General features: G+C 55.7%; 1 long non-coding RNA gene across 1 annotated transcript in view; it reads left to right on the plus strand.

The window, feature by feature from the left end:
• Window positions 1-2,952: 2,952 nt before the first annotated feature.
• Window positions 2,953-23,817, plus strand: part of LOC139082176 (uncharacterized) — a 36,754-nt gene continuing 15,889 nt past the window's right edge. Inside the window, exons 1-2 of the long non-coding RNA XR_011537919.1 lie at window positions 2,953-3,212; window positions 22,961-23,092. This is a non-coding gene — a long non-coding RNA (uncharacterized lncRNA). The remainder of the gene's footprint in view (window positions 3,213-22,960; window positions 23,093-23,817) is intronic.

Below are 23,817 nucleotides of genomic sequence, written 5' to 3' on the forward strand. Positions count from 1 at the left end.
AAACCAACCCAAAATGTCAGTGGCTTGACATGATGCAGGTTAAGTCGCTGGTCCTCACCATTTGCTAAGGCAGGAGCTCCTGGTACATAGATGACTTCCCCTTGGTGATTAGGCACTTGAGTGCTTTCTATATTTTGGCTTCCCCCTCCCTAGGGCCTTGCTGCACCTGCGTTAATCCATAGATGACCCAAAAAAGAGAGGGCAGACAGCCTCTTTGTCTCCTTGGGAAATAGAAGTTAAGGAACTTGCTCAAAGCCCCACAGAGTCCGGATTCATGTCCACAGCAAAGCGCCAGCCCCCTGATCCCCCGGCTCTGTCTACACAGGACCCCAAGCTCTGGGGCAGCCCCAGGGTCCTCCGGGCTGGCTGTCTCCTCCCCCTGTATCCCCCAAATCTTGTTTGCCTCTGGGCATTGCATCCTGCTCCATCTACATTGTTCCTCGCCTCCATCCCGGGGGCCTGTGTGCACGGCCCTGCTTCCCGCTTCACAGGGCTCACGGTTCCTGCACGTCCCTGAGGCCAGCGCAGCAGTCTCCATGGGACTGAGCACAGGGCCTGACACTGAAATACGGGACAAGGCAGAAAGCATCAATATGGCACATGATCCTAATGACGATACAAGGAATGTCCCTCTCTTTCCACCTGAGAGGCTGCACAGCAGTGTGCTCCAGGAATCGGGATCCTGGGTTCAATTCCTGCATCTACCACTTAGCGGCTGGGTGATTCTGGGCATGTCAGTTAGTCTGCCCAAGCCTCAGTTTGCTCATCTGTAAAGTGGGGATGCCAGAGCCCCTCCCTGCAGGGCTGGCAGGAGGGTGTGACAGGGAAACGTGGCCACGCTGTCTGGGGCCCTTGAGAAACGCAGCACTGGCAGCTGTCGGTGCCAGGGGCTTGCAAAGGTCCTCCGTCTGCCCCTCCAGACCCTCTCTCCACTCGTTCACACCTGCTCCGTGGCTCGAGGGAGTGAGGTTGGTGGACCGCAGCAAGGGGCTCCCTTGCTCTCTTGCTTCTGGTTGGGTTTGGCCAATGGAAGGCCTCAAGGGAATGGAGAGAAGCATGTCGGCGTGTTTATTCCTCCAGCTCCCAGCTTCAAGTCGCGGTGGGCTGGCCGCACGCCCTCCTGAAGACGGTCCGCCCTCTCAGGCAGCCTCTTGGTACAGTCAACACTCCCGGGTTCTGTGACAGTTATTCCTTTGCTTATACCTCCACAGATACAACCCCAGGGTGCTGCCCCATCCCTGTCAGTGTCCCAGATCTGCCCACTGCTTTGTAAATAGCCCCTTTATTAACCTCTCCTTGGGTTACCCTGTTTGGGTGCACTGTCTGTTTCCTTTGGGGGCCCTGACCTATTCACCACTGTTCATTTTTTCACATTTCGTTTTACGTTTTTCAAAGATTTTTCATGATCCTCTCTCACAATAAACTTTTTCTGAGGTGTGGCAAACCCCCACTTGACTGGAATCATGGAAAGCCCAGAGAGGTAAAGTGTTTTGCCCAAGGTCACGCAGCTGAGCAGGGAGCCGCTGGGTGGACGCGGAATCCATTAGCATGTCCTCCGCTGGCTTTTTCAGGGCTGAGCCTCGTTGTGGGGCAACAGGCCCACCTCCTGTGTCGGAAACTTCCCGACACGGATGGATGATCAGAGGAGCTGGGCTGTGGGAGAGGCTTCAGATGGGAGCCAAGAAACAGCCAAAGATTCCGAGCTAGAGCCTCAGTTTTGAATAATAAATAAACGCAAGATCGGGCCCTTCACATGGAAGCCTCGGGGTGCCTGCCGCCAGCATGGGGTACCCAGGCAGCCGCCCGCCCTCGGCCCACAGGATTCTTTGGTTATTGTCCAAATGGTCGGTGGGACAGGGTCTTGGGCGATGATCTCGAAACCCCAGAGGGGAGGCGAAGTGAATATTTTGGGATGATGTCTTTTTTCATACAAATAAAGAGGCCCTTAGAAGTCATATCGAGTGTCTGAATTTCCTGACTGTATATTAATCCGCTTTCATGTGAATTATGCAACATTGTCATCGGGGGCGGGAGCAGCTGGCCATGGGATGGGCAGCCCTGGAATCAAAGGGGACCCACACTGTGCCGTCGCCTCTGCAGAGAAGCCCACAGAGGCCGGGCTGCTCCTGGGCGCCCATCTCCCTCGCCCGTGGGGCTAGCGTGTGCTTGGAGGGGCGCAGGGAGGGCGGGTCAGTGGGAGGGAGTGGGGTGAACGAGAGAGTGGGTCAGACGCCCCTCAGAAGGGGCCTCTCCCGAGCTCAGCCGATGGTTGCTGTGCTGACATGAAACCCCAGTGACAGAGGAGCTTCTGATTTTTCAAGAGAAGCCGGAAACTCAGGTTTTTACGGGAAGTCTTCCAATCTTTAAATATTTGGCGACACATTCAGATTCTAAAAGTTATTATGCAAGCCAAGCAAAAGCCAGCCAGGTGGCCTGTGTGTGACCTCTGCAGGGGGTGTCTGCCTGGAGGAGGCTCGGAAGGGAGTGCGACTTCTTGACTCAGGCTGAAAGTAGGCAAAGGCCTTCGCCCCACATCCTCCTGCCTTCATCCCACTTTCCTCGGACATTTTCCCAACTGTGTTCGGTGTCCAAGTGTGACAGAGCGAGCACCAGCTGGAGGACTGCTGCGGGTCGAAGGGTTTGCTCCCCCTACACTCGCATGTTTGAAGCCCTAACCCCCAGGGTGGCTGTATTTGGAGACGGAGCCGCTGAGGAAGTGATTAAGGTTAAACAGGGTCCTGGGGTGGGGGCTGATCTATAGGATTAGTGTCCTTCTAGGAAGGGACACAGAGTCCACTCCGTGTCCCCGTGCACCCCAGAGCCAGGCCATGTGAGGACACGGAGAGAGACACTGTCTGCGAGCCAGGAAGAGAGTTCTCACCGGAAATCGACTGTGCCAGCCCCCGATCTTGGACTTTGAGCCTCCTCAGCCACGAGAAAGTAAATCTCTGCTGCTCCAGTGGCCTACTCAGGGCTTCATTGCGGCGGCCTGAGCAGACGGGCGCAGGCTCGAAGCCCTTGGTTCTGGCGACTTGTGTCCTGGAGACCCACGTCTCCAATGCTCTGAATGGGGATCCTGCCCCCTCACAGGCTTGCCGATGGTCAGTGGTGGCATTGACAGTCCCTGGGCAGTGTCGAGACCTGTGATGAGGTAGGAGGTGCCGACCCCCTCCCCCACCGAGGACCCCAGCTACCTCAAAGATATGTAGCAGGTACGACGATCAGTGTATATACTCGGGTGTGTAAAGAGGGTAACCTTGGTTTTCCAGAACTGAATTAAGTTCCCACTCTTTTGGGTGACAGAATCTTATTGTCAGGCGGTTTGGGTTTGTCCCCGCCCCGCATCTTGATCAGGGTGTAGCCCGGCAGCCAGGAGCTGCTCTGGGGCCTTCCAGGAGGGAGGGTCTTAATCCAGAGCATTGGGAAGATGTGCAATTCTTGAAGGTGGTAGGGGGTGGGGTGGAAGCAAGGCTTGGGAGGCTGCTGCTGCCATGCAGGAAATCTGGACGTCCACGAATCATGAGGGAGCTGCTGCCGGTGCCCTGAGCCGCACGCAGCTGGGATGCGAGCTTTGCAGGAGGCGGTCTGGACAGCATGCGAGCCAGTGGCTGCTGTGTACACCACCGGGCAGCTCTTTCCTCCCCTCTCGCCTCTTCCTGGGTGGATCTTGATGCCCCCCAAGGTCTCCATACCGGAGCCCTGAAGCCTTCCAATGGCTCTTTGAGCAGTGGCTGCAAATTAAGTGTCAGGCTCTGAGAGCTGGTCCAGGCTCCAGGTCCAGCCATATGGCCTGAACCAGGATCACGACTACTACTTGGTCCAGTCTTGGCTGGGGAGGCCATAGGAGTCTCTGGGGGCCGTTCTCTCCCATGGAGCTGAGGAAACCTCTTGCTTTGGAATCCACTGCCAGACCTCTCTCTAATTTAGTCTCCCAGCCCTCAGCCTGGGCTCTCCGGCCAGCTGCCACTCAGGGTCGCTCATGGATTGTTCCCAGTCTCAGAGGGTCTTCTGCGCCCGCTCTCCACTTGTGGGGACTATTTCCCCATACAAATGCTGTCCTCCTCTCGCATAGCAGTTTGCAACCAGCCCAGGGGCCTAATTCAAGTGATGCCAGCCCTCCCTCCCTCTCTCTTTTTTCAATCCTTATCTGTAAGTCAACCTTAGTAGTAGAAACCGCACAAGCCTGTGGGGTCAGCCAGACCTGGATTTGAATCCTGGCTCTGACTGCGCCCTCATGAAGCTGAGCTCCCGTTTCCTTGCCTGTATAACGGGGGTCACAGACCATGAGGTCGAAGGGAGAAGAGATCATGGATGAAATACCAGCACTGTCTCTGGCCTCCTCCCAGGGTTGGGTCCCCTTGATGGGGCTCAGGGTGTGAGAAGACACTGGTGAAATGTGGCCAATAGGAGCAGACAACCTCTGTCCCTTTAAGGAACGTCTTCCCCCAGCTTTTCGCCATTATCCAAGCCCTCTTGGCTTAAGAGAGGCAGGGAGGCTGATGGGCAGGGACCTGGATCATAGATGCCCGGTAGCATCTCACAGACTTTGGGAAGTGCTCTTGCAGACTAAGCCACACAAATCCCACAGCCTCGACAATCTGCTCTGCCTCACCCAGCAGGGGTCCTGGGCTCTTGGAGTAAGATGCAAGGGCTGCCTTCTCTGGCTCGGAGCTTAAGCTTGTTGTTATTGGATACTCAGGCTGGTGTCTGCACGATAACCCCCGCGCCAGAATACTCGGGCAAGGGGCAGATGGGAAAATCCCCAACATGTGTCTGTTGTCAGATGATGACTAAGCCGCCCTCATCACCACCAGACCCTTCATGGTGGAATCGTGCGTGTCAGACACGAATTGGAGCCCTCAGGTTCTCGTGCAGGGTGGGGGAGGGGGAGAGTGCTGGCACTATCACCTTCGGTCTCTTCTCCTGGAGGCGTGGGGCTCAGCTCCAACCGAGGCCAGAGACCAGTCCTGGGGAGAGCAAAGCTCTGCCACGATTCTGTTCCAGACAGGGTGATGGATTGAGACGTATAGTTAATATACGTCGATATATTTATATATAAAAACCCTTACAAATCACGTCCCTAGAGCCAGGTCTTTAAATAATGGAAGACGGTAGATTACTGCTTTATTAGTCCCTTCCAAAAGCTTATAAAAATTATCTTTTGCCTCTAGGAAGACATTTTATCAGAATTTATGGCAACTCAGAGAGTCTTGAGCTATCAGATTCAGAAACTAAGAAGGTTTCGACAGCTCCTTCTGCTGCAGAGAGACCCCGGTCTCTGCTCTCCTTGTAAATTAAAATCTCTCACATTATCTACTTTATGAAATAAGATACTTGGCTCTCCTGTCTTGAGTATGCTCTTTAATTAATATAGACTCGAGTAGGCAAAAGCCATAAATGCATGTGAGGGGCTCTGGTGCATGGGTACGGGTGGCATAGGGGCACCCGGAATGTGCAGAGAGGAAAACTCAAAACATGACCCTCAGGGGGACGGCTCTGACTGGGGGTCAGCATTCCACTAATGGCTTGGAGAGATTTTCCTTGGCACATTCCCTTGGAGGGCTCCATTATTCATCAGGTAGCCTTCCCCGGGGTCTTGTATCTCCTACGCTGAGGGCTGCTCAACTGGGTATCCCCACGTTTTCCTAGGGAAGTGCAGGCTCTGCCCACCAAGAGCTTGCAACAAAAGCAGGACCGCTAAAGTGTGCTCTGGGATCAGCGCCAAGCCACAAAGCTTTGTAACTGGTCTGCTACGAGGTATATTCGGAAATCGAGAGGAGCGCTCAGCGTGTAGCAATGTGACATCGCAACCACATCCGAGGGCTTGATCAATGGACTCAGCTCGTCGAATGGGATTCAGACAAACCGAGATGTTCTTCATCTCTTTTTCCTAGTGACGTTTTTTTTTTTTTTTTAAAGATTTTATTTTTTCCTTTTTCTCCCCAAAGCCCCCCGGTACATAGTTGTATATTCTTCGTTGTGGGTCCTTCTAGTTGTGGCATGTGGGACGCTGCCTCAGCATGGTTTGATGAGCAGTGTCATGTCCGCGCCCAGGATTCAAACCAACGAAACACTGGGCCGCCTGCAGCGGAGCGCGCGAACTTAACCGCTCGGCCACGGGGCCAGCCCCGCTAGTGATGTTTTTTAATTGTAGTTTGCAAACGTTCACAACAGTAACTTCATTTCTTGAGCCGCTAGATTATTTTCCAGATTATTTTATTTGGATTTTATTATTTTCTAGAAAATTTTCAAAATTATTTTATGTTGACTGGGTTATTTTCTAGAGTGTTTCATCTGGGCTGTTGTTTTCTAGATTCATTTCTAGATTGTGTCACTCCCTTAGTAATTTGCTTTTATCACATCTAACAAAAGTCCACGACCAGTCTCTAGTCAGAGACAGTTTGAGAACCCAGGGACCTTGGCTGGCCTTGGTGGGAACCCTGGGGTGCTAGTGAGACCCTGAAGGTCGATGGTGCTGACCTGGCACTGGGCAGGAGATGCCTCAGGACCTAGGGCCAACTTACATCTAGCAGAGAATGCATTCCGGGTGGTGTGCTCCCCCTCACTCCATATTTGCCCACTCAAGTGGCCAAATATTTTCTTTGGTTCCTTCCCTCTTGTCCTGAGCATTCATGACCCTCATCCTGGCCCATATGCAATTTCACTGCCCCACCATCCCTGCTCCTGATCCCAGTAAAAATAAGCCAGAGTCAGAGAAAGCTGCTCTTGCTGTCGTCATTACAAATAACAACAATAATTCCCCTTAACAGTAGCACTCTCTTGTGGCAGGGACACTGACAGCTCCCCAGACAGTCATATGTTCCCCTCCATTCCCCAGCCTCTTTGCCATCAGATGCAGCCACAGTCTAACTCTGACCCATGGGCTGTGAGTAGCGGGGACGAGCGTCATTTTAGGGCCAAAGCATTTAAAGTTTGGTGTGGACCCTCCAGATCTTACAGCCCCACCGTGGTGACTTGGGAAGCCATGAGTTGTGAGTGAAGCCAAAAGATGGAACCAGAGAACTCGACACGAGAGAGGAATGATTACACGCTAAGCCACTGAGGACTTAGGCTTGTTCCTGCAGCACAGCCTGACCTGGCCTGACCAGCGCGGCTCCGCAGCTTCCAGAGCACGGTCTCAACCCATCACTCACACGGTCCTCCCCAGAGCCCCTGCAGAGAGGTCCTGTAAAGAGAACTGGGCACGGTGGATACGTCAGGGAACTGAGACTCAGAGAGGGGAAGAGATTTGCTTAGGATTACTCCACCTCTGAATGGCAGATGCAGGATTCACACCCACGCCTCCGGGCCTGCTTCAACACTCTGTCCCAGTAAGTCACTTTGACACTGGCTCTCCTTTCCCCAGGGTGGTTCTCTTTTGAAGCAGGTAGCTTGCAGAGAGACAACCCCAAGAACAAATGTCGAAGGGTGGAATGAACCCTCTGCTCACCCAGCAAGAGAAAATGCCCAGGGGCCGACGTTCTGGGGGTCCACAGGGACGTAGAGGAGTTCGCGGGGGCGCGTGTGAGATGGAGCTGATGCTGCCTCCTGAGCTGCACCAGGAAGCTCGGCCCTCTGGTCCCGTTTGTTGAACAAGCCCTGGGGCCCAGGTCACAGCGGACGGAAGGGACTGGGACATCTTCTGGAGAGCTGGCCGTGGGGGGGGCTGCTCCACCAGACAAGCCTCATGCAGGATCCACAGGCAAACTCCGCCTGACCTTGACCAGCACTGCCTGGCGTCCGGTCTCACCTCCTCCCCCAAAGAGGGTGTCAGGCAGCCTTCCAGGATGGGTTTTTATTCCTTTTAGTAGAGAAAAAGGAAATGGGCCTTAAGAGAAAGTGAGGCTTTATTGCTGCATTTAATCGCTCTAAAAATATCTCACCAGGGCTGGCTGTGAGGTCACTCTGGGTGCTGATCCAGGGAGACGTGGCCAGACCCCCGCTGGGGCTCCGGAAACCAAAATGGCTAACTGAGACGAGAACTCTGAGAAGGGCGGCCAGCTCAGGAAGGAGCAGGGCCCAGGCCCCCTGGCCTGTTTCAGCCCTGGGTGCTCCAAGGCTCCCGGGACAGGAGGGAGGGGTCTGATGTGGGTCCCCAGGCCTGTCTCTGCCCCAGGTCACAGTGAGACCCCGGGCACCTCTCTCCCATCTTCACTCTAGACCTCTGCCTCTCTCGTCTGTAAGAAGAAGGGGTTTTGTTCTCTCTAAGGTCGCTGCTGTAGTGGACACTGCTTGTGGCCTGCCCAGCCCTGTTGCTCTCTCCTTCCTCCTAGAGCACAGGTCTTGTTCAGGACCCCTCCATTCCATGCTGACTCCTGGAGGGGACCCTGGCTTATCTGAGCCAGTGAGCAGGTGGCATTCTGCGGGGTTCTTGGTGCTTCAGAGGTGGCACGTGTCTGGGCTGCTCTGAAATCCATCACTAGTTTTAGGCCAAAGTTGCACTTCCCACCCGCTGCTCCCAGCCTGTGGCTGTGTGTGGCAGGTACCACATGAGGCCCCTTCCTCTGAGCAGTCCGTGATGGCCCTGTCAAACCCCGCTTAGACTGCACGGCAGTCTAGGACACTTCTCCGATATTCTTTTCCTTGGCGTCTGCTTGTCAGAGACTAACTCCTGTGACACCAGGACTGGCCTGAGAAACCAGGGGGTTAGATGTAGATTTGGGGCTGGCTCCTCCAGTGCCTGGTGGGAGAAGAGGGTGCTGTCCTGGTCAGTGGGGGGATGACCCGTGGCACGAAGTGGTGGCTCAGTTGCTAATTTCCCGGGGGATGACCCGGGAATGGTCCTGGTGGAGGCGAATGCTGTGCAAGCACGATGGCAGGTGCAGGCATTTGAAAACCATGAGGGGAGCAAGGCCCACAAAGACAGTGCAGTCCGCTGGTTACTGCTGAGTTCTGTCGACCCCTCAGCCCGCAGGTGGATCACAGACACTCAGTTACTCACAGGCAGTGAATAGTAAAGGACCGACGGCCTTGGAGGTGGCTCCCATGGAGGGCTTCATCGCTCACCCTGGGGGCAGACCGAGCTGAGCAAGAGTTGGGGGGCTCAGTGTTAGAGGCACCTAGCTCAGGAGACTCCCGGATGCGATGCCAAGGTGCTTCTGGCACTCAAAGGCCAGGATCCTGGTTGGGAAAACCTGGGATCCTGAAACACAGAGTGGAGACATCTGGATGGACGTCCTGGAGAATGTGGATGCTGCTGCCCCTTGGGCCCTTGGGGCTTGCAGGGGGGCCTTCCCTCCCTAAGAAGAGCTGGCGCTTCCTCTGCGCTGGCAGATGCCACAGAAGCCTCTCCCCTACGAGGCCACAAGCGCATCCCTGGAAGCTCAGCTGCTAGGCTGGCAACTAGGGTGAAATCCCACATCAACGCTGAGCCTGAGATGGAGGGACGGGCTGTGCAGCTGAAGAAATGCAGGAATTAGCAGTGTGTCCTGGCACAGGCAGCAGCCTGGGGCTGAGTTTAAAGGTTCTTGTTCAAGGGGGCTGGAGCATAAAACCAGATAAACAAGAATTCATTGACCTGAGGGCACTTTGTTGGGGCCTGGGAATTTCACACCCCAGCAAGGACCCCGGGGGTGGGGCAAACTGGCTACTGGGGCGGTTATTAGAAGCCTATAAAAAACAGCGCCTGCTTCCCAGCCAAGTGGAAGTGCCCAAGTTGCCCTGGCAGGTGGCAGAGGAGGAATGAGGCCGAGGGAAGCGGACATGCTGAAATGGATATGTTACAGGAGGCCAGAACACCCACTGGAGGACAGCCCCGGCGGGCACACCAGCCACTAGGACCATCAGGAAGGCGCCCAAGCGCGGGAAGCCGCCTCGCCAAGGAGCTCTGCCGAGGCTCCCCCTGCGGACCGCTAAGAGGGACGGCGAGGACTGGTCCAAGGGCCCGGCTGCTGCGCTCTCGGGCCACTCCTCTGGCCGGGGCTCCCAGCCGATGGATGAGCGCGGTAGGGACGCTAAGACGGCCGGTTCCATGGAGACGCGGGACGCCTCTGGTGGACACTTCAGCTCTTGGACTCCCCGACGGCCTTGCTGACCCTTCCGCAGCCCTGCAAGGAGGCCAGGACACTCCCACCCAAACCTGCCGCCCTCTCTCCCCTCAGGCTCGGCCTGGCAGTGTTGTCACCCAGCTCTCTCCAAGCGCCTCTCCAAGGCGGTTCCCCAACCACATCCTGTGTGCTTGCTCCTCAGAATAACACCCAGCGGAGGAAGCCACGCCAGGGAAGACAGCGCCGAGAGACAGAGAACCAGGTCCCTGAAAACATGCCTGAGCTGTTGAATCCACTGTCCTCTGGGGTCCTGTGGTTCCCGCGGCGCACGCCAGGCCCCTAGGAGCCCCTGCATCCCTCCTCCGCGGCAGCTGACCCACCCCCACAGCCGGCACAGCCCCAGCCGTGACTTCCCACGAGACGTGGAACCTCAGACCGTGTATTACTGGGTCTCGAACCCAGGTCTTTGGGCTGTTACCTGATGGCTATTTTCCCTAGGACATCAGGCTCTAGAAACAGCGATTTTGCCAGTGGAGAGGGTTCCTTCAGCGAAGGGCGCACCATTCTATAAACAGACAGCTGCTCGCTAATAGACCCGGCGAGTCAACGAGGGCTGCTGAAATTCGGTATTTATAAACGAAAATTAGCGGGTTAGGAGAGCGCCCTGAAGACTTGACTCAGCATTTGGCTCAGAAGCCGGCCGCCGGGCCACACTTGGCGGCGCAGCAAACTGCTCCCACATGTTCCCGCAGGCAGAGATGTCATCCACGAGAGGCTCGGGGCCCGTCCGCGCTCCTCGGGCTGGTCCTGGGTTTCAGCTGCTGCTATTCTTACGTTTTAATTATGCACCGCTTTTGGTTTGGTTCGCTCGTCATCAGTGAGCTTGTGGCGGGTCGCTGGTTAACCCCACAGCATGTAGGGATGGTATTTGCACCAGCGGCGCACGGGGCCTATCATTTTCCAATAACTTCCAGACTCTGAAGCGGGGAGGTGTTGCAGTTTGGTTACGAACCACCCGAAGCCCTAATTTCTACGGAGGACGTACACCAAACTCCCTCAAGTGCTCCCTCGGGGCTCGTCAATGATCGCCACCGTCTCCTTCCTTCTGGCAGGGGAGAGGGTGACAGACGGTCTGGGGGCTTTCTTTTGGCCTAAAGTGGGCTGTGGACGCAATTGTTGGGGAGTCAGGGCTCTGGAAGATTCGAGGCTAGGACTAGGGCGTTGAGGAAGGGGAAAGAGAGGAGGGAAAAGTGGAAGGAACAGGACTCTTGACCTTCCGCTCCCACGTCCATCAGAGGCTCTCACGGCAGCTGTTATCTGCGCTCTGGTCCTGTGGGCGCTGGCTGGGGCACGATGGTGGGGGCTGGCGTTCTGCAGTGGGCGGCAGCTGTTTCATCACTGGTGTCTGGAGGGGAGGTGACCCTGACCCCATCCTGTTTCATTGCTGTGTCACGGTAGAGTTGGGGTTTTCTGGTGGCGAACTACAGATATCAACTTGAGCTGACTCAGGCAAAAAAGGACCTTACTAGAGGGATACCAGCAGTTCACAGAACAGACAGGAGGGTGGAGAGTCAGTTTTGGAGGGAGGATGGAAAGGGCAGCTGGGAACACCAATGTGGAAAGAAGTACTCCAGGTACCGTCACTGGGATGATGATAGTAACAGGCTGCCTGTATGGAGGTGTTATAAACGTGTCTTTACTTCTTGAAGCCTGACAACAATCCTGTGAGGTAGAAACCATTATTATGACCATTTTGCAGATGAGTAAACTGAGGCACAGATAAATTAAATAACTTGCGCAAAGTCACGCAGCTAATAGATGGCGGAGTAGGTAGCCTGCCTCAGCCTGGCTGTGTCCCTTGGTGGAAGGCCACTGCTTCCTGTGGTCCTCTGCCCCAACTCTCTCCGTCAGGGTTCTGAACCCACTCCTCCTGCCTCCTTTCTCTGTGGCTGCCCCCCGCCCCCCTCCTCCCCGTCTCTCTCTTTGGCCTGTGGTTTCCCTAAATCCTGCCCACATCTCTGTGTTCCTTTATTAAAACCTCTCATATTATCCTTTTTTTTTTCTTTGTAAAGATTGGCACCTCAGCTAACAGCTTTTGCCACTCTTCTTTTTTTTTTTTTCTGCTTTTTCTCCCCAAAGCCCCCCAGTACATAGTTGTATATTTTAGTTGTGGGTCCTTCTGGTTGTGGCATGTGGGGCGCCGCCTCAGCATGGCCTGACGAGTGGTGCCATGTCCGCGCCCAGGATCAGAACCAGTGAAACCCTGGGCCTTGAAGTGGAGCGTGCGCTCTTAACCGCTTGGCCACGGGGCCGGCCTACCATATTATCTTAATTTGAATGTGACATTGGAATGTGCCATCTGTTTCCACACTAGTCCTTGCATATTTCATAGAATCCTAAACACCAGCAATTATAAACCACATTGTTATTGTATGTACCATTAAGACAGAGAAAAAAATGTGGCCGATGAGACAATGCCACACTATTGATTGTAAGGCCACTATCAGAGTGTGAAACTGTGTGTCTTCAAATGAGGGAGATAGAGTATTACTCACACTTCACGAGGAAGGGGTAGAGACACAAAGAAGACAAGTAACTCATTCCAGCAACCCAGCCAGTGGTGGCGAGCCAAGGATTAAACAGACCGTTTTGTTCTAGATCCTGTCCCCTAACCGCCCCCACGCCGCTATGGGTGTGCAGGGCGGGGATCTAGAAAACGCTGTAGGGGGAAGGGAGCTTGCAGCTGAGGCCAGTAGGGAGAGGGGAGGGCAGCCTGGGCGACACCCGGAGTCCAAAGATCCGGGGGAGCCATGCACAGGGGGTGCTGGGCAGCCCAGCGGGGTTCAGGAGAGCAGAACGGACAGCTCCCTCTAGAGGAGAAGTCAGACACTGCCCTGGACAGTGGGGACGCCTGGGATGATGCCCCAGCCTCCCCAAAGAGGCCCCGGTCCCCCAACCCGTGCCTTCCAAGTTCAACATGTCATCCGTCGACAAATATAGACCAGGAGAAACTTAAATAAATGAGTGGCTGCTCAAAGCCGCAGGACAGCTAACCATAATGGGGGTTTTGGGTTTTCTGCCTGAGACACAAACAGCACATTCCTCAGCCAAAATAGCCGGGTGGGGGAACAGGGCATTACTGGACGGGAACACCCGGCCAGGATGAGCCAAACAGGACAGAAATAGGCCCCAGCCGCCACATGAAGGGAGCTGATCAGCGCTGGGCCGGCTGTGCCTGGCCGGGCCCTGCCCTGCCGGGGCGGCTGTCACCTGGCGAGGCTCTGCTTTGCCCCCTGGAAGAAGGCAACCGTGTGCTGGCCTGGGGTCTCGGCTTGTGGCAGGTGGAGCAGCGGCCCCTTAGACAAGGGTCCCCCGGAGTGGAGAGGGGAGTGGTAGCCCCGCCCTCACCACACACGCACAAACATGCATCACGGACTCACGAACACACTCAGCGCACAGCCCCTCCCAGATGCACACAGACACGTGGCGTGCACCTGCAGCTCCAGAGCTACCTACTCATGTCGCAGTGCACGCGGAGCAGGTTATGTGCGCACACAGGAACACAGAGGCATATGCGGGCCATGATGTCATGCACGCATCCAACTACACACGGACACACACATGCCTGGATACACACCGGCACTCACACTCACACACAGCTGAAGCCATGCATGTGTGCAGAGAGCCACACAATTGCGTCCACTCCTTCTTACACACACGCACAAACACGGGAGCAGATACGTGCAAGGCTGTGTTGTGCAGCTACAGGCACTCACATGCACACACACACTCCTATGCACTGTATCTCCACACGTGCAAACACCCATGCGTGCGAGTGCACACATGTAAGTACGCGATCCTGCTCACACTGCCCGTGGCCCTGCGGGCCTCCTCTTTCCCTGGGCGTGATCACCCCAGAGTAGCTGGGAAGCGCTGGTGCCACCTCATCCAAACAAGCGTCCAGGGACAGGTTGAGGGGGCTCTGGGAGGGGAGGGTCAGGGAGAAGCTACCAAGTAAGTCCCGGACCTCGCTTGTGCTGCACCCCACCCCAGCTCCCAGCCAGGAGGGAGTCAGTAGACCAATGTCGAGCCCTCCCGGTAGACTGGGCCTGGGCTGCCCACCCGGTGCCCTGAGCCTCAGTCACTGTGGGTCTCTGGGGGGGCAGGGCCCCGGCCCCAATGCCCACCCCTTTATGCCCAGAGCCCAGCAGGATGCCTGTGCTCGGTACACAGTGAGGAAATGGGAAAGAAGAAAGGCAGGGACTGGCATTCCCACCTCACAGCTGGGGAGACTGAGGCCCAGACGGCAGCCGTTAACCTGTGTCCTCGGCAGGGCCGGGCCCGTGGCCTCTATGCGTCTGCCCCCTCCTGCGGCCCCATCTGTGGAGCCTCCTGATGCCCTGCTCCTCCGCACACCCACGCCTGCGCAGCGAGGTCTGGACAAGGCAGGTCTGTAGAAGGCGTCCTGGGGGCCGGCGCCTCCCGCCCTGGCTCTGCACGGCCCACGCCCCAGTGCCCGGAGGCGGCTGGAGCCCCCAGAACAGAAACACAGCTCCAGCACGTCCTCCGCCCCCAAAGCACGGGACGCCAGCTCTTGTCGCAGCCCCAGCTCCCCACCTCCACGCCCAAGGCTCCCCCAGGCCTGGGGATGGAGCACAGTTTTCTGGCCCCGAGACCAGGCAGGAGGGAAGGGGGAACAGCAGGAGACAGCAGGGGTCAGTGTTCGTTCAGCACTGACAACAACAAAGTCTTCCATTGTACGGAGGGACCGCAATTTCTTTCTCCACTCCCCACATGGGGGACATTTCGGTTCTTTCCCCTTTTGGCCATCACAAATAAAGTTTCCATGAACGTTCGTGCACAAATTTTTGTGTAAACGTGTGTTTTTCCCTTTTGGCGAATGCCTGCACGTAGGGTGGCTGGGTCTAACAGTAAGTATGTGTTGAACCGTCTCAGAACCCGCCAGATTGTTTTCCAAAGTGGTCGTACCATCTTCCTCCCCACCAGCAGTGAGTGACAGCTCCAGCTGCCCCGCATCTTCCCCAGCGCTTGCTGTTATTTCCCCGCTACTCTAACAGGTGTGCATCAGGGATGTCTTCCTGGAAACCCCGATCTACGGAACCAGAGAGCAGAGGTGCCCTGGGTGAAGGCTGTAGCCAGAGTCAGGGCTCAGAGGCCTGTGCACCGACCCTCCCCTGCTCACAGGGGGCTCCTGGTGTCTCTTTGGGTCCAGGGCCACGACCAGAGACAGGAGGAGGACTGCCCAAGATGGCACAGCTCAATGAGAGGGAACTGGTCTAGGACCAGACCTCTGATGCCAGTGACCTGCCTTTCTGTCACTACTGGAGAGGGGGAGTGGGGCCCTCAAACCACGCTCCAGGGACCTTCTGTCAGGCTGGCTTGGGGACAGAGTTGGGTGCAGGGATGCTGGCAGCCCCAGGGCTGTTACTGCTTCGGGGGGTCTGGGTGAGGCAACATGGTGTAGGGGAAATCCACGGTCTTTGGGATGGTGCAAAAACACGTTTTTTGAAACCTAACAACACTTGCTAGCTGTGTGACCTTGGGCAAGCCACTTTACCTCTCTGAACCTCAGTTTTATCATCAGTAAAATGGAAGTGTAGTTTACCTACTTCATTGGGTTGTCAGAAAGAATTGCAGCTCATGACATCATTATTTATTCAATACATTTATTTCCTGACCTCCTACTGGGTGCTAGACACTGTTCTGGGTACCAGTATTATAGCAGCGAACAGAATAGACACAGTCTCTGCTCCCAGAGGGGAGACTGGCAGTAACCAAATGCATCCTGTGTCAGGGAGAAATAAGGCAGAATGACAGTGTATGGAGGGAAAGGGGGTCCATTTCAGATAGGGTGGGCAGGGAAGGCCTCCTTGAAAGGTCACGTTTGAGCGGGGACCTGAATAAAGTAAGCAAACCAGCCATGTGCATCTCTGTATTGTTTCTTAGCTGTGTGTCCTTGGGCAAGTTACTTAACCTCTCTGAACCTCGGTTTCTTCATCTGTAAGATTGCCTGGATTAGAATCGCCCTTATGGCACATCGGTGAAGTGCTGGTGAGAGAAGGCATGTCAGGGGCGAGCCCAATGCCTGGCACAGAAGGCACGCACCCTGAGCCTTACTCTCCTGCCCGCCTCAAGGATTTCAAGGTCTAATCAGAGGCTGACGGTGCAGGCGGGACACTTAAGCCACATATCAAAATGTGGGAAAATGCCTCTCTCCACCCCACTTTCCTCCTGCTTGTAGACCCCTCCTCACACTTCGAGACCCCTCCACCCTGAAGCCTTCCAGGATTCCTCTGTCAGCCCCACCCCTCTCTCCCCACTGGCAGCCGCTAAGAAGGGAGGCTGGGACTGCCCACTCGTGTATCTGTCTGCCCGTGGGGTCCACCCTCCACTGGGACACACTTCAATTTGGGACCACAGCTGTTTCTCTCTCTTCCTTGCTCCTTATCGCCGGCTGACATGACATCGTATATTTACCTGCTTATTTGTTTTCCCCACCACGATTTGTCCATGAGAGCTGGGATGGCTTTTTTCTATCCCTTTCTCTATCCCTGGTGCCTAACACGCACTTGGCAGATAATAGATGCTCAATAAATATCTGTGGAACAGGTGAGCGACCGCCCCACCTCGTCCCTGGGCCTGGTGCAAGGTCATAACGACTGATCTCCCGTTTCGTGAATCTTGAGGTTCCCCCAGCGAGTGACAGCTCCTGTGGGCTCACCGCTAATGCTCACGACAGCAGACTTCTCTGAAACATATTCCAGTGTTTGCACACATGTACGTGTAGATTAATCTATTTTATATGTTAATAGATATACATTAACATGTACATTAATATGGTATATATTAATGTATAATATTACATATGTTAAAATATGTATTTAAATATATTATATAATATAGAAAGATTATATATGTACATACACACACACACACACGTACCGATATTTGCGTAGCACTTATATGCCAGGCCCTCTTTGAAGAACTTGACAAATGTTAACTCTCTCACAGCCCTGCAGTGGGTTGAACGGTGGCCCTGAGGAGGACACGTGCGAGTCCAGACTCTGGAACCTGTGAACGTGCCACTGTTTGGAAAAGGGAGCTTGGCAGATGTAATTCAGTTAAGGAATTTTTTTTTCTTTTTTTTTTTTTTCGGGAAGATTAGCCCTGCGCTAACTATGGCCAATCCTCCTCTTTTTGCTGAGGAAGACTGGCCCTGAGCTAACATGCGTGCCCATCTTCCTCTACTTTATACGTGGGACGCCTACCACAGCATGGTGTGCCAAGCAGTGCCGTGTCCGCACCCCGGATCCCAACCAGCGAACCCCAGGCCTCCGAGAAGCGAAACGTGAGAACTTAACCACTGCACCACCGGCCAGCCCCAAGTTAAGGAATTTAAGACGAGACCAACCTGGATCCTCTGGGAGCCCCCAATCCAGTGACAAGTGTCCTTGCGAGAGACAGAAGAGGAGAGCAGAGAAGGGGGAGGCCACATGAGGACAGAGGCCGAGCCTGGAGGGATGCGGCTGCAAGCCAGAGACTCCGAGCCCCGGGAAGGTGACGGGGCAGGAAGGAGCTCCCTGAGGGCCTTCAGGGAGCATGGCCCCGCCGGTCCTAGCCTTCAGAGCTGTGAGAATAAATGTCTGATGTTTGAAGCCCCCGTGTGTGGTGATTTGTCATGACAGCCCAGGGAAACCAACACAGCCCTGTAAGCTCAGTACTATTATTAGCTCCATTTTACAGATGAGGAAGCTGAGGCACAGAGAGGTTAAATAACTTGCCCAAGGCCACACAGCTGGTATGGTGCAGAGTGCAGATTCACATCCAGAGTCTGTGCTCTTAACCACGATGCCCAGCAGGGAGAGGTTACATGGCTTGTCCTCTGTCGCTCAGCCAGTAAATGGCAGAACCAGGATTTGAACCCAGGACACTCTGACTGCAGTATGCACCAGGCTCCCCAGTAGCTGTAACACCGCTTGGCCCTCCAGTGCCTCCCTAAGGGGCCCTCTTTGAGGCCTGTGCCCCAGCTGCGTCTTCTGTGAAGTGGTGGCGGGCAGGGGAGCAGGTCCGTGTCCGGGGCTCCGCTCCAGATGGGGGCATCCTCCTGGCTGACGAGGCCCCAGGTTGTACCACGAAAGACTAAAAAGATTTATACAGGGCCATCCGCCACGTCCTCGCTTCATCTTCCCACAATTAAGCAGGGCCTGGTGGTGACAAACGGCCCCACGCCCACGGCCCCGCTGCTCCTGGGGACCCTACTCTCCTCTGCAGGCCCCTGGAGCTAATTCATCCTCTTCCGGCTGCCCAGGTTGGAGTTGATAAATCAAGCTAGCTGAAGAGCCAATTACGAGGTCATCACTCAGTGGGGAGAGCGTTGCCTGGAGTTTCGGATCTTCATATTTTATTGCAACGGCTGGCAGCGTGGGGCCACTGACCCCTCTCGTCGGGAAGGGCATAGCTTCCAATCTGTCAACAGAGCCCACCTGCCCTGCCGGGGGGAGTGGCCACCCCCCTCCCCCCAGGCTTGGTGCTCTGCCCTCAGCGTGGGTTCCATGGACACAGGGGGGGAGGCTGGCCCCAGACTCTCCCTCACCCTCTTGCAAAGCTGCCCCAAGCCCTCCGGCTCCCTGTCTCCGGGAACACAGTGGAGCATGGTCCAGCGCGGGGCCACGGAGGCCATGGAGGGGCGACTCCAGCCTTAAATAGGCATTTGGAGCATGGCAGTTACAGTTCTCATGTGGGCTCCATCGCTCACTGGTGTTTCGTCACTGCGGACAAGTTACTCACCCTTTGTCGGCTTCAGTTTCCTCGTCTGTGAGGGGTCATGAGGCCTGATTGGGATGCCACGCCTAGAGCCCTCGGCTGTACATGGTCCCTGCTTTAGCAGCGTCTTTCTCATCACGGAGCAGATTGTTAAGTTTCCAGGGAACTCGGGGGAGATGAGCTGCTCTGTGATGGGCCTGTGCAGGGCCTCCACCTCTCCCCACATGGCGGCCCTGGGACAATCCAGTCTCCTTCGGGGTCCTCGAGCTCAAGGCCGCCCTTCCGTGGGTGCGCAGGCTGGTCGTCATGGCAGCCATGCCCTCCCTCCCAGCCCCCGAGCTGCCGATTATTCCCATGGCTTGGTCCGTCTAGCACCTCATCTCTGTGCAAAAGGATTAGTCACATTTAAAGTGCGCGAAGCCTTACCCTGCTGTGTAAGTCAGGACTGGGCTCTGCGTCATCAGATAGAAAACCTGACTGATGGTGGCTTGAACCAGTGGTTCTCAAAGTGCGGCACCCGTACCAGCACCATCGGGATCGCCTGGGAATGTGTTAGGAATAAAACTCTGAGCCTCTCGCCCCAGGCCTGCTGAATCAGAAATGCTTGGGACTGGAGCCCAGCTGTCTTTGTTTTAACCAGCCTCCAAGTAGTTCTAATGCACGCTAGAGTTTGGGAACCACTGGCAAATGCAAATAGTGGCTAATTCTCCATCCCTTAGAAGAAATCCAGAAATACACAGTCCAGGGCCTGTGTGACATCTCCATCTTTCGGTTCCACCAATTTTAGCATATGGATCCATTTTCAAGATCACTTCACACTCCAAGATGGCTGCCGGAGCTCCAGCTATCAAGTTTGCATTCTGGCAAGAGGCAGGATGAAGCAGGGAGGGAAGAGCAACAGGCCTGTCTCTGTTGAGGCCGACCCTGGGGCTGCTCCTGGAAACTACACCACCAGCTTCAATAACTTCCACTCACATCTCCTGGATCATCCCCAGCCGCGAGGGTGGCCAGGAAACAGTCTCTCATCTGGGCACTTTGCTGCCCAAATAAAGAGTCATGGGCCTGTAGGCAATGAGGAAGGGCAACACGGACATCTGGTGGGCATCCAGCAGACTCTCCCGCACAAACGCTCTCCTGTAATCCTCCCAACAGTCCCCAGGGGTAAAAGTCATTATTTCCCCTACTTTACATGCAAGGAAAATGACCTTCAGAGAGGTCAAGGTCAAGTAGCTAGAAGGAGCTAACTGGCGGTGGTGGCGGAACTACTTCACTCTCTTGCCCCTACCCCAGCCTTGCTCTCACCTGCAGGGCAGCCTGGGCGTCGGCAGGGCCTCCTGTAATTTCTCTCCTTCTCCGGACCCCAAAGATTTACCTGCCCTCCCTCCTGGAGGCTTCCAGGCCTGACTGGGGGGAGGGTGGAGGGAAGGATGGAGAGGCGGGGGAGCCCTCTCCACAGCCCAGGAAGCCCCTTCTCTTTCTAGAGTAAGAGGTAAATTAGGGTCGCAGCAGCCCAGGCTGGCAGGCCTCAGGCCTCACAGTGTCTGCCTCCACAGCTCTCCGAGGGAGGTCCCAGCTCCCTCCCCTGCGTGCCGAAGCCCCGCCCTCCCGGACACCCACGGGCTCCCTGATGAGTGAGGGCCGTGGGTGGGGGCTTGTTTTCCCAGCCTGTGTCCTGGGGGCTTTCTAGGGAATCCTTCTGACCCAGTCCTTGGGGGAGCCCAAGGTGTGGCCCCACACGAGATGACAATTCAGGGCACTGGCCACCGGAGCCTCACCCCTCTTCTCCTATGAGGACGGAAATCTTCCAAGACAATATTTTAGAATTGCCTGGGAGTGGAGAAGAAAGGCTGGCCCCGAAACAGAGGGAGCAGGTCAGAGCCTCGGGTGAGACGGGTGGAGTGTCAGCGCTGTGTGTTTGGAGCCTGGCAAGGCCTCTTCCCCCGAGAGTGCTCTCCTCCCATCTGCCTTCAACGCCAGGCAGGCTTCGACGTCCGGTTCCTTCTCTGGGATCAGGCGCTGCCCTGGCTTTGGGGTGAAGACTCGCCCGTTCTCACTTTGTCAGGGCAGCACATGGAGTCCCCAGGTTCCACGGGGCTGAGTTCGGGGTCTCTTTTCGGGACGGAAAGGCTTGAGCCCCAGAGATCCTGGAAGGAGGCAAAGGAAGAGACGGACAGCTGAGACGGGAGGGGTGCAGGGACTCGTGTGAACAGCAGAGGACCACGGCTCAGGGGTCCCTCTGGCCCCTATGGGCTCTGAGCCTGCACTGAGCTCTTAGTGTACCTGGGCCTCAGTTCCCAGCCTGTGAAAAAGGGCCACGCCCCGATCGTGTGTCGTAACTGAGCGAAGCTTTGACACCTGCTTTTTACTAGGGCCTGTGTACTGCAAAGTACACAGTGAGGAAGTTTGGCCCTGAGCTAACATCTCTGCCCGTCTTCCCCTATTTCGTATGTGGGACGCCGCCACATCATGGCTTGTTGAGTGCTGTGTAGGTCCGCACCCAGGATGGAATCTGTGAACCCCAGGCTGCCAGGACAGAGTGCATGTAGTTAACACTATGCTAATGGGCCAGTGCTGATACGTATTTTTAAATTTAATTTATTTTTAATTTTTTAAATTTAATTTTTAACTTGCTATATAAATATATATATATAGAAATTTTCTGTATATTCTGATGTTTTGACATCTTAAGAAACCTTTCTGGCTGGGGAGAGACTGCCTGTCCCTGGGCTAGCCAAAAGACCCTCAGAGACAGCAAGGGCCCCCACCTGGAGCATGACTTTGATGTGCAAACCTCCTCTCTCTGCCCTGCACCCCGGAGGCAATATTCCTCTCCTTGATCTTCCCGGGCCCAGGGGCCAGGCAACCAGAGACCCTGTAACCCGGAGCCCACCGAAATGATTGCAATCAGCCTTCCTCACCTGGTCACCCTGCGCTGTCTAGCTTTTCCCTTTGGAAACCCCAGTAAAGTCTGTGGCCTGAGTTCAGCCACAGCCCATTCTGCCTGCTGGGCTGCCCTGCGAGCTGCAACCTGTGAGAATAATAACCTCGTCCTCCTGAGCCTCTCTGGGTTTCCTCTTGTGGGCCACACCAAACTGACCACATGAGAGAATACAAACGGCCTGCCCTGAAAGGGGAGAGAGTGGGTCCCCCGCCCCTCCCTGGGCAGTGGGGACACAGGGCTCAGATGGGAGGTGACTGGGCCAGCAGAGCCTTGGCTGGGGGCTTCCTGCTTCCCTGGTCAACTATGGCGCTAGAAGGCCCAGCAGGGACTGAAGGCTGGTGGGGCAAAGGGACGCAGTCAGGCCGGGAGTCTCTTCCCTGGAGGTGTCTGACCCCACCCCCCCCGCCCACGTTGGACTCAGAAGCCCAGGGGCCCAGCCTCAGGTGTAGCCCCTCAGGTTCCACTGACCAGAAGACCCTTGCACACAGGCCCCCTAAGCCAGGCCTGGGTCCCACTTCTCTGAGGCCAGCCCTCCAGGGCCCTAGGTGAGTGCCAGGCTCCCTCCGCATCCAAGGTCACCTGTTACTCTATTTCCCCACTCCCCGCACCTCCCCTCTGGCTGCCCGGGGCCCTCTCTCCTCCCATGGTGGGCAGAATTCTAAGACAGACCCCCAAGATTCCCAACCCCTGGTTAGTCCATCAAATACTAACCCGGGTATTGCTGTGACAAGATTTTGCAGATGTGATTAAAGTCCCAACTCAGTTGACCTTAAGATACAGAGGTGATCTGGGTAAGCCCGACCCAATCACAGGAACCCTCTAAAAGCACAGCTTTCTCCCACTGGGCTGGTCGCTCAAGGGGACGGCAGAGGCGTGTGCCTCGGAGCAGGTGGACTTCCCCTCTGTGAACCACCAATGGAGGGGGCGCCTCCGGCTGAAGCAGCCCCCGCTGACAGCTGGCGGGCAATCGGGGACCTCAGCCTGACAGCCACAAGGAAGTGAATTCTACCAATGACCAGAGAGCTGGGAAGGGCGCCCCGAGTCCCTGGTGAGCAGTAGCCCCAGCGGCCCCTTCCTTGCAGCTGATGAGACCTGAGCAGAGAACTGGGTCACGCCAGCCCAGACTCCACTTACAGCCCAGTGAGTGATAAACGGGTGTTGATTTACTCTGCGATGCTTGTGGCCACTTGTTACGCAGTGAGAGAAAGCCATACACTCTGTCTGGAGCCCCTCTTTCTTCCTCATACAGGCCCTGCCTCCTTGACATGGGGCTCTGCCCAGGAAGAACCTTCATTCCCAAATTGCAGCATCCTTCAACCTTCAGGAGGGCCCAAGTCAAACGCCACCTGCCATGTGAATTTCCCCCAGGGTCCAGCCAAAGGTAGGAATATCCCCCCAGCCCCAACTCTTACACTCCTGCCCCCTCCCACGCCCTCTACCTGAAGTCACAGTCACGTTGGGCAAATTCACATTCTCAGGACACATCGTGAATTTCCATACCTCTGGGCCTTTGCACATGCTGCTCCTTCTGCCAGGAATAGTCTCCTCTTTCCCTGCCCCTCTCAGTCCAAATTAGGTGAAACCCTTCAGAATCCTTGTCACCTCTTCAATGAAGCCTTCCCAAAGCACGAGATGTGACTGCCACCCCTGGGCGCCCATCGTGCTTTGTACCTCCTTTGACTATAGCAGTCTCCTCCTCTCTCCGGGTGATCTGTCTATCTCCCTCCTGCAGGCCTTGTTTCATTCAACCTTCTGGGCTGGACACAGTGCCTGGCGCCACCTGTAGCTGAGTGAGTGAAGGTCTCCTTGCCCCAGCCTTCTCCCAACACAGAGACCCAGTTCCCAGAGTGTGGGTCAGGATTTGACAATGAAACGTCCCAAACCCTTACTGTTGAGCTGTGGATGCGAGTCTCATAGGCCCCTTCTTGTCTGGAGAACAAAACCAGCCTCCATCAAGCCGCAGGGGAGGCTGTGACAAGGGAGGAGCCCTGGGTAGGTGACTCATCTCCCTGGGTCTGGGGACCCATGTCCTCTGCTGGGAGACTGGCCTTGGGGGCCTTGGGCCCCGCTCTTCTTCTTGGATGCCAGGACTGCTCACCTGAGGTC

The sequence above is a fragment of the Equus przewalskii genome, chromosome 3 (assembly GCF_037783145.1).
Source record: "Equus przewalskii isolate Varuska chromosome 3, EquPr2, whole genome shotgun sequence".
Classification (NCBI taxonomy): Eukaryota; Metazoa; Chordata; class Mammalia; order Perissodactyla; family Equidae; genus Equus; species Equus przewalskii.